The sequence below is a fragment of the Chrysochloris asiatica genome, unplaced genomic scaffold (genome assembly GCF_000296735.1).
Source record: "Chrysochloris asiatica unplaced genomic scaffold, ChrAsi1.0 scaffold00070, whole genome shotgun sequence".
Taxonomy (NCBI): Eukaryota; Metazoa; Chordata; class Mammalia; order Afrosoricida; family Chrysochloridae; genus Chrysochloris; species Chrysochloris asiatica.
In genome coordinates, this window is record NW_006408588.1 from 6,676,975 (window position 1) to 6,686,051 (window position 9,077).

A 9,077-nucleotide genomic window follows, 5' to 3' on the forward strand; every position below is an offset into this window, starting at 1 on the left:
TCTTCTCATCTTCTGGACATTTACTGGTAATAACTCACTACTTTGTTTTTATTTATTTTTATTTTAGTAAAAGGCACGTCGATTACAACATTCTTAATATTGCATTTCATTTTCAAAGTCTAAACTAATAACTAAGAAGCCATAAAAGAGTTTTTTCACCCAAATTTCAATACAGTGGCAGATGAGAAGGGGAAAACAAATAGGGTTAGCACACCTACCATAAGGTATTAGTTCTTAGTGCTTAACCCACTGTCTTGAGTATACAGACTATTTCTATTACCGTTCTCTAGAAATTGTATATTTTCAAACTAAGAATTGATGGAGACTGATTTTAGAAGACAAGTACTCCTAAAAAGCTCTCTGAACATATTAACCTGACTTTAAAAATTAAACTAGCTTTTTATCACTTGCCCGGAGTCAAGATCTTCATCTCCAAGCAAAAGCATAGTTGTGAACTATGACTTTAAAGTTGCCCTGCCTTGAAAATGTTATAAAACTTGTTTTTAAAGGGGGAATTAATGTGTCAGGTTAACACAACTGACAGCAATGTGATTCATTGTGGGAAGAGGGAAGCCCCAAACCATACTGATGGAAAGTCTAACTGCAAGATTTAGTGAAGGTCTTTGGGCAATTAGAGAGATCACAAGATGACTTGGGTCTGTTTATAGATAAAAGGGATCAGCATGTAGTTGCAAGACTTTGATCATAGAATTTTAATGAGCGAGATATTGATTTGGTTTACAAGCAATCACAAGAACCCAACTGTGCTTAAGTAAAATAGATAGGAAAAGATGAATAAGCCACCTGTTTGATTCAAGTGGGAAGATAAAAGACCAAATGCCTAAGTACCAAAAAGGCAAACTCTGTCATGGAGAGTCAATTCCTACTCAAAATGATCCTATATTTCCATGGGAGCAGAAAGCCTCATCTTTCTCCCTCATACTGGTTTTGAACTGCTGACTTTCTGGTTATGTGACAGCACCAACAAGGCTCCTTCCAACTCATAATAAAAACTCATAGAAAAAAAATTCTGATTCCTGGTGGTGGTGTGTGTAGGGTTTGTGAGGTTGTGATATTTATAACCAGTAGCCCATCAAGAAACCCACTATGCTATCAGGGTTTCCTTGCCTATAATTGCTATATTACAGGTTGTTAATGAGTCTTCCTCCAATCCTGATGCCATGTTCTTCTTCATATAATCCAGCATACAGATTTAATAAGTAGGATGAAAGAATACAACCCTCGTGCCCAACTTTCCTGATTTTAAACCAGTCAGTATCTCCTTTTTCTGTATGAATTACTGCCTCTTGGTCTACATACAGGCTCATCATGAGCACAATCAAGTATTCTGAAATATGCATTTTAGCAATATTATCCATAGCTCGTCATGTTTCACACAGTTAAAAGCCTTGACATAATCAATAAAGCACAAGTAAACATCCTTCTGGCATTTCCTGCTTTTAGCCAAGATCCATCTGACATCAGCAATGATATTCCTAGTTTCGTGTTCTTTTCTAAATCCGGCTTGAGTTTCTGGCATAATGTGGTGGTGGTGGTGGTTGTGTGCTATGCAGTCGGTTCTGACTTATAGGGTTTCCAAGGCTTTAAATTTTTACAGCAGCAGAAAGCTTCATCTTTTTCCTATGGAGTGACGAGTAGATTCGAACTGACCTTGTGGTTAGCAACAAGCTCATAATCCACTATGCTACTGTGGTGGTGGTGGTGGTGTGTGGTGGGGTCGGTTCCAACTCATCGTGACCCTGCATAGGGTTTCCGAGGCTGCACATCTTTATGGGATCAGAAAGCTTAATCTTTCTCCTGAAAAGCCACTGGTAGTTTCAAACTGCTGACTGTGAGATTAGCAGCCTAACTCCTAACCACTACACTACCAGAGCTACAGTGGTGTTGGTGGTGGTGGTATGCCGTGGCATCATTTTCAACTCATAGCTACCCTGTACAGGGTTTCCGAGGCTGTAAATCTTTACAGGATCAGAAACCCTCATATTTCTCCTGCAGAAAGGCTGGTAGTTTCAAACTACTGACCTTGAGGTTAGCAGCCTGACTCGTAACCACTACTCTACCATTGTTGTTGTTGTTGTAAGTGCCATCAAGTCAATTCTGACTCATACTGACCCTGTATAGTGTTTCTGAGGAGCAGCTGGTGAGCTTGAACCGCCGACCTTGCAGTTCGAATGGCTTTGTAGTTCTGGCACATTAACCCTCAGCACCATACTAGGACTCCTACATTACCATAGCCTCCCCAAAATATGTGCTATAAATACTAATCTCCTTGCCTGTGGTTATAATCCCATATGGGAATGTGTTCTTTGTTGTGGTAACAAGGCAGGATTGGTGTAGAGTACTTGTTCAGTCAATCTGTTACAAAACACAATGGGAGTGAAGTAAGCAGCAGAGATGGGAGAAGAAATGTGCCAAACCACATGAAGATCACCCAGAGAAGAAGCTCAAAGAAATAAGGACATTCTTCCAGAGCCAACAGAGAGAAAAAGCCTTCCTCTCTAGAGTCATGAGACTGAATTCATTTCTACCTTCTTAAAGTGTGAGAAAATAAATTTGTTTGGTAAAGCCAACCACTTGTGATATTTATATTATACTATTGTTGTTGTTGTTAAGTGCCTTTGAGTCGATGCTGACTCATAGTCGATGCCTGGATAGGATTCCCAAGGAGCATCTAGTGCGTTTTAACCAAGATCCAGTGCTTTATCCCACAGTGCCACACCAAGACAACTAGTACAAGATAACTAAGACACACAGAGTAGACAGGGATGGGCAACTTGGACATTGGCCACCCAAAATGGGGGGAGGTGGGGCTACAAAGGCAAGAAGTGACTGGCTTACAAGCTTTCAAGTGGGACCCTAGAGCCAGAGGGTATGGAAGTAGGTAGAATCTCCGCTGAGTAGCATTCAGTCTGTCTGGACGGGGCTAATAAAAGGAGACGGGGATTGGTCCCCTGTGGTACAATGGTGAATAATCGTTATCAAGACTGACTGTGAGGCTTGGAAATGTAAAGGTAGACATTTTGTAGCAAAAGAAGGGGTGTGATTGACTTTGCAGTCCAGGAGCCGAGGTCCCTGGAACCATCAAGGGAGAAGAGCGTAGTGCGAGACCCTATCCAGAGAGGCAGTGACGCCATAGATGGAGGCAGAGACAACGACATGGAGAGATGGAGTGGCCGGGGTCTCTAGACCAAGAAAGAGAGAGGGGCTGTGTGCTGGCGACTGAGGGGGCGGGGGGGTAAGGGGCAGACTTACAGGGTATACTCTTTGGTTGGTTGTAATCATTGCAATGAAATTATATAGATAGGATGAATGTAAAGCCACATAATTCAAAATAAAACGTTTAAAAACAGAACAATAACTAAGACATAGCTCTTAATTTGCTCAACAAAAATCACTCCCAGATATAACAACTAAAAATGAGCATGTCCCAGGAAGACTAATAACTTATTTTTAATTTTATATTAACAAATGCAAAGCAAAGTTTAACTCATTTCCTTTATTATGGGTTATTTCTATGGAATAGCAAATGTAAGTTATCTAGCATTGCCTCACACACTGCAGTTACTAATAGAAGTATAGGTTATCGTTTCTTTTTTTATATATAGTTTCTTCTATCTCCCCTTTCTGAAATGAAGACAATAAAACCAATGAAACGTAGGGATATTGTCTAAGTTAGTCATTGTGTCTCTAAGAATAAATTGTTGTTATTGTTAAGTACCATTGAGTCAGTGCCTACTCATAGTGATCCTGTATAGGGTTTCTGAGGAGTGACTGGTGGGTTTGAACCACTAACCTCATGTTTAATAGTCATGTTTATCCTACAGCACCATACCTATTATTTAAGGAAAGAATTTGGATAAATCCATATTTATTGATTGTATACTGTTATGGATGTCATGAAGGTCATGGTGAATGAAACAGCATCCATAACTATAGAGTTTATAACACAGTAACAAAAGTAAAGATACGTTAGCCTAGCAATTACACAGTGCATTATAACTATTGTTAATAGAAGAGAAATGTGGTATCCAAGAAAACTGAGTCTGTGATGCAGAAGTGAAAGAATAATGCATCCAGAAATATCTTGGATCTATCAAAGATCTCACTTAAAATTGAGACCAAATTATAAACAATTAATTGCTTTTGTTATTATTGTCATGCATCTGTGTATGAGGACAAACAGTGAAGGTGAAGCCATTCTGATGATAGGATCCTTTACTGATAATAGATGGATTGTTTTTCAGTATCATTCCAAGGAATATCAAAGCTAAAAGCTAAGTTCAGGGGATCACAGCAAACAGAAGAAAATAAAACAAGAGCTATAAAAGAATGCTAAGAAACTGAGTGACCTGATGTGAAATTCTGGGCAAAAGTAACAGCAGGGATTATAATGAAATTTTTATTTTTTAATAAAGTTTAATATTTAATGAAGTGATTATAATTCTGGGTGATGTGCTACTGGCGTGGTTCAGATCAATAAATGAAATAGCATATAGCTGAATAAATAGAAGGTAAAGATTGTCTAGGTTATTATTTTCACTAAACACTGGTCTTTCAAACGCATGTGAGAAAAGACAGATCTTGTGACTGTTTTTCTCTAATAGCTGGCAAGTATTGATCTCAAAGCAAATGTCTATTGAGAATGCACACATATTGATGAAACATGATAAAAGCTTTGAATCACTTCATGCTGTATTACAACATTCACAAAGTAAGCTAAACTGTGACAGCATGGACTCAGAGAAAGATTAATTTTTAAATACAGATCTGAGTTTGAAACTTAAATCCAACTTTCAACACATGCATAAGCTTGAATAATAGTCTTCATGCTTCTAACACTGAGTCTCCTTATCTGGATGGCAAAATGACTAACAGGATTTTTACAATGATTAAAAGTAGTAATATGTATATGCACTTTGTGTCTTACATACATTAATTCATGTTGGATATTTTTGAAGCCTGGATTATTTATTGAAAACCTGTACAATTTTCAACTTAAACCTTTTCAGGAACACCTCATTTTATTAAGCTTTACTTTATTGCATTTCTTACAAATTGAAGATTTGTGGCAATCCTAAATCAAGCAAGTCTATTGGTCTCACTTCCCACAGCATGTGCTCATGTAATGTCTGCACATCACATGGGGGTTATTTTCACAATAGTTCAAACTTTTTCATAATGTTATTGTACATGCATGGATTATAGTATTGTTGTTGTTGTTCTGTGCCGTGGAGTTGGTTCCGACTCATAGCAACCCTGTACAGGATTTCCGAGGCTGTAAATCTTTACGGTAGCAGAAAACCTCATCTTTCTCCCATGGAACAGCTGGTAGTTTCCAACTTCTGTCCTTGTGGTTCGCAGCCCAGTTCGTAACCATTACACTACCAGAGCTCCTTGGACTATAGTATAGTGTACTGGAAAATAAAATACTCATGTTACTCCCTTTACTGTGATATTTGTTTTATTTCAATTATTGGAAATTGAACCTACAATATGTCTAAGATATGCCTGAAATTGGAAGATAAACAACTAAACCAACTCAAAACCTTAACAGAAAAAGAAAAATGAAATAGTTTAAAATGTTCTGAGAAAAGTCTACATTGAGATAAAAATACATATTTTTTTTTTATATGTTATGGAGCATAAGAGGCAAGATTTTAATGAAACCTGTTTCCCTGAAATTTGATGCAATTCACTTTACATTATGTAGATGCAAACTGAATTGACTTAATTAAATCACCCCAAAACAGAGGTGCAAGGTGTTGACTCTCCTATCATCTAAACTGGTCTTCTGGGGCTCTTTGAACCAGACCAATGAAGTCAAAAAGCTGCTTATGCTTTTTTTCCTCAAAGCTCTCAGTGATACAGAGTCAACACTACAGTCAGCAATAGCTTGATTGTAGCCTTTGGGAAGTCACATGGCTCGGTGTACAGAATCTCCAGCTGCTTCTCAAGGTCAAGTGTGCCTTGTTTAAATAACATATTTATTCCTGAGAACATTCTACCAGTCCTGAAATATTCTTCAGGACTGAGATAGAGCTTTTCCCTTGTGGACATTTTCACTGGATAATTTTATGGTTGCTTGTATAGTCTGACAGTAAAAATCACCTGAAAATGTGCTTAATTTGCCTTATTACTGAAAAGAAAAATGTGCTTCCAATGATGTTGTAAAATTGCTATAAATATGTTTAGGTGCCTTCCAGTATATAAAATTGAAAAACTACATTGTATGTTTTTTTTCTGAAAGTGTTGACAAGAAGATGACAAGAGGAAATTTTAATTAAGAATTGCATATATTAGAAAAATAAAACTTTCCTTTGGAATGTCTCACCTCCAGGAAGTCTCCCTTTGCTAATATGACACTTTTATAGCAGCATTTTCTATTAGGTTTTTATAAATATTATTACTTATGTTGTTGTTGCCAAGCTCCATGAAGTCAGCTCCAACCTATAGTGACCCTGCATAGGGTTTCCAAGGAGCGAGTGGTGAACTTGAACTGCTGACCTTGTGGGTCAAAATAACTTTGCATTTCAGTGCATTAACCCCCAGCACCACACCAGTCCTCCCATTATTTATCAGCTTCCCTTTTGTAATTTTGCTAGTATATACATGTTGCTTTTAATTACTGTTTATTTCACTATTATTTATTCCCTATCCTTAAATGTCTTCGGTCTTTAGTGCTTAATGTATCAATTCTGTTCTTCAGATGATCTCGAAATTCAGGTGGGATATATTCAAGGTCATATTTTGGCTCTCATGGACTTGTTTTCATTTTTTCTTCAGTTTCAGTTTGAATTTGCATATGAGTAATTGATGGTGTGTTCCACAATCTGCCCCTGGCCTTGTTTTCACTGATGATATGGAGCTTTTCCATCATCTCCTTCCGAAGATGTAGTCAATTTGATTTCTATGTATTCCATTTGGTGAGGTCCATGTGTATTGTCGTCGCTTATGCTGTCTAAAGAAGGTATTTGAAATGAACAAATCATTGGTTTTGCAGAATTCTATCATGCGTTCTCTAGCATCATTTCTATCACCAAGGCCTTATTTTCCAACTACTGATCCTTCCTCTTTGTTCTCAACCTTTGCATTCCAATCACCAGTAATGATCAATCCATCATACATAGACAGAGAACGTTCAGAGGTTCAAGCCAGATTCAGAAGAGGCCGTGGAACAAAGGATATCATTGCTTATGTGTCCGATGGATCTTGGCTGAAAGCAGAGAATATCAGAAAGATGTTTACCTGTGCTTTATTAACTACATAAAGGCTTTCGATTGTGTGGATCATGACAAGCTATGGACAACATTGACAAGTATGAGTATTCCAGAACACTTAATTGTGCTCATGAGGAATCTGTACATGGACCAAGAGGCAGTTGTTTGAACAGAACATGGAAACACTGAATGCTTTAAAATTAAGAAAGGTGTGCAACAAGGTTGTATTCTTTCACCATACTTATTCAACATGTATGCTGAGCAAATAATCCAAGAAGCTGGGTTCTATGAAGAAAAATGTGGCATCAGGATTGGAGGAAGACTCATTAACAACCTTCAATATGCAGATGATACAACCTTGCTGGCTGAAAGGGAAGAGGACTTAAAACATTTACTGATGAAGATCAAAGAGCACAGCCTTCGGTATGGATTACATCTCAATGTCAAGAAAACAAAAATCCTCATCACTGGACCAATAAACAACATTCTTATAAATGGAGAAAGTTTGAAGTTGTCAAGGACTTCATTCTTCTTGGATCAACTATCAACACTCATGGAAGCAGCAGTCAAGAAATCAAACGATGTATTGCATTAGGCAAATCTGTTGCACAAGCCCTTTTTAAAGTATTGAAGAGCAAAGATGTCAGCTTGAGGACTAAGGTGCACCTGACCCAAGCCATGTTATTTTCAATAACCTCATATGCATGTGAAAGCTGGACAGTGAATAAGGAAGACGGTAAAAGAATTGATGCTTTTGAGCTATGGTGTTGGAAGAGAATACTGAAAGTGTCATGGGTTGACAAAATAACCAATACATCTGTTTTGGAAGAAGTGCAGCCAGCATGCTCCCTGGAGGCCAAGATGGCCAAACTTCGTCCCTCATAGTTTGGACATATTGTCAGCAGGGAACAGTCACTGGAGAAGAATATAATGTTTGATAAGGTGGAGGCTAAGAGAAAAAGAGGAAGACCCCCAATGAGATGGATTGGCCAAGTGGCAGCATCAGTAGTGAGGTTGGTCCAGGATCAGGTAGTGTTTCGTTCTGGTGTGCATAAGGTTGCTATGGGTTGGTACCAACTCAAAGGCACCTAACAACAATAACAACATACCTAAATGTCAAGCACACTGAGAACACATAGATTGATTCATCAGAGTTCATACAATAGACATTTATTAAGTACCTACCTGTGGCACTGAATTTCCAGAATAAACACTGGACTGCTAATCACAAAACTGGTAGTTCAAATCCACCAGCTGCTGCTCACAAACCCTACACAGGATCACTATGAGTCAGAACTGACTCAGTAACACTTAAGAACAATACCACTATGTGTACTGGTATCGAGCTGTAGGATCAGCAATGGACTGATAATTGCAAGGTCAGTAGTTCAAACCCAACAGCTGCTCCTTGGAAACCCTATACAAGGTATCTGTGAGCTGAAAATAACTCATCAGCACTTAACAACAACAACAACCATGTATAGGATAAACACTGGACTGTTAACTGCAAGTTCAGCAGTTTAAATCCACCAGCTACTCCTCAGAAACTCTATCTAGGGTTGCTCTAAGTGGAAATTGAATCTATGGCACTTAACAACACCATGTGTAGAAAGTGAAGTACCAAACAGTGTTGGATTATTCCATATGCAAAGTAAGCAAGGGCTTGCTTGTGCTAATTTATTAATCTATAGTGAACAGTTTCACTTTTTTTTTTTTAATCACATCAAAGATTCTACTTCTAGGTATGGCTGGCATCTGTCTCTCTCCCAACACCACAATTCTCTACATAATCAAAGCCTCTTTTTAATATATAGTCCCTGATAGAGAGACCTGGTGGTG